This window comes from Montipora capricornis, unplaced genomic scaffold (genome assembly GCF_036669925.1).
Source record: "Montipora capricornis isolate CH-2021 unplaced genomic scaffold, ASM3666992v2 scaffold_492, whole genome shotgun sequence".
NCBI classification, from domain to species: domain Eukaryota; kingdom Metazoa; phylum Cnidaria; class Anthozoa; order Scleractinia; family Acroporidae; genus Montipora; species Montipora capricornis.
In genome coordinates this window covers 62501-65000 of record NW_027180230.1, presented here as the reverse complement: position 1 = coordinate 65000, position 2500 = coordinate 62501, and positions in this window count along the sequence as shown.

The following is a 2500-nucleotide window of genomic DNA, read 5'->3' as shown; positions in this document are numbered from 1 at the left end:
ACGGTGGCCAATTTACATTATCAACTCCGTTGATAAAACCAAATTTTTGTATACTACTGTCCAAGACAGCTGCCTGATGTGGGGAGCACGTGTGATAATCCCATCAAATTACCAGATACAATTATTGAATGAACTCCATAGTGGTCACCTTGGTGTTATCAAAATGAAAGCCTTGGCCAGAAGCTACATGTGGTGGCCGGGGATGAATAAAGCAATTGAACAGATGTCAAAAGAATGCATGGGCTGTCAACTCACCCAGAAAAACCTGGAAACCGCACCATTGCACTCGTGGGAATGGCCAGCTCATCCCTGGCAACGGATACACGTTCTTAGGGGAAATGTTCCTCGTTGTTGTGGATGCGCACTCTAAATGGCCAGAAGTGGTAAAGATGAATTCGACAACGGCCACGAAAACAGTTGAAGAATTGAGAAAGCTTTTTACTACCCACGGCTCTTTTATTATTATTATTTTCTTTAAATTGTGATTCACACTACTTACAACACTGGTACATCTACTTACGCAATTTACAAAAATTACACAATTCACAACTACTAAATTCCATTATATTACCATCAAAAACTATTTTACAAATTAATTGCTTACGCACTACTTACAGTACAATACACTTACAATAATACAATTGCAATACTTACTCTACAAAACAATATGATTACTTTTTAAACTTGCAATACCAATTTATACACTACTTACAAATTAATACGTTTGCAGATGCTAATTATATTCACATTCTAACGTCAAAAACAAGGAGCAACAAAATAAAAGATACATGCATATTAAAAATAAATAAATAAATTAATTAATTATATTGAAGTGAGTACCCATTTCTTTTCAAAGAAGTTTCATATTTAATCTTTAGTTTCGATTGCAGTCCTTGAATTTTAGGAAGTGTTTGGCTTCTTCTGCAGTCCCACAAAAATAATTTTCCAATTACTATGAAATAGTTTAATAAATTTGATAAAGGGCATTGTTTTGATAAAACTCCAAATAAAACGTTTTGCGCAGAAAGATGGATTGGCTGATTCGATACCAGTACCAGGTACCAGTACGATTCGAAATTAGTCCAGAACGTTTTGGAGTGAGGGCATTCAAAGAAAAGGTGATATCAAGTCTCAGGTTTATCATTACAAAAAGTACATGCATCATTAATTCTAAATCCAATTTTGCATAGTTTGCTGTTAGTGTAAAGAATATAATTAATTACTTTGTTTTGGAAAGTCCTATCATATGACTCAAGTGCAACCAAATGTGGTAACAAGAAGATTTCTTTAAATTGTTGAGTTGTGAAATTAAAATCAATCTTCAATTTGCGAATAATATTAGGAGGTTAAGCATTTTTTTAGACCAGCAGCAAATAATAATCTTTTAATTTTTTGTCTTTAATATCGAAAATTCTATTTCCAATTATAAGTGATGGGGATACGGTTAATCTATCTAGGCTGATTTCTTTTAAATGAGAAGGCACAGAAAGACGAAGGCCCGCCCATTGCAGAAAATTGCTTTTGACAATTTTGTTTAAGTTGAAAAGAAGATCGTGTATGTAAATTATTCCCGACTTAAAATAATTTTTATAGTACACTGTACACTGGCTTATTGTATTATATTAGTATTATCGTATTATTTTCCAGTCACTTTCTGAAGCGAAAGATTAGCGGAACTCCGACCACCATAACAAAAGCTTGTGGTAAAATTGAGAAGATATCATATAATCAGAAACTTCATAATTACAATTTAGAAAAAACCGACCTCCTACGGGCTCTAATAGATGAAGTAAATACGTCTTCTATGTTGCATTTGAATCGTTAAATAACCGTTTTAGCCAGGCCAACCTTAAAGATTTGACCATGCTTTCCAAATCTATGATTTTTAGACCACCTCTCTCATAATCGTTTATTACAGACACACGAGTCACTTTATCTGTACCTTTCCATAAGAACTTGAATAACAATTGATTCAGTTTATTCACAATTTCCTTTGGTGTAGGAAGTACATGAATTTTGGGAGCAAAAAAGATTTAATTATTGTCACCTTACCGTAAATAGACAGGCCCCTAGAGGACCAAATATTAATAAGTTTTTTAATACTATCTAGTCTTTCAATAAAGTTTTTTTTCCTTTAAAGTGCACCTAACCCCAAAAAATTTTTTTTCGCTAAAATGAATCTTTGCAACTGTTCGAAACGCATTGCAGTCATTTTTTTCATTTTTCTAACAAATCCTGCTATTTTATAGGCTTCGAAATTTGCGAAAATCCAAGCATCTTTTGTTCACGACGGAGTCAGAAGGGGAGTGGGTCTATTCCTGATTTGACGTCACAATCTACTTTGCATGCATTTTTAGAAAGAGTTAATGCAATGTAAATCAGTTTGTGACGTCAAATCAGGAATAGACCCACTCCCCTTCTGACTCAGTCGTGAACAAAAGATGCTTGGATTTTTGCAACATTGAAAGCCTATAAAATGGCAGGATTTGTTAGAAAATGA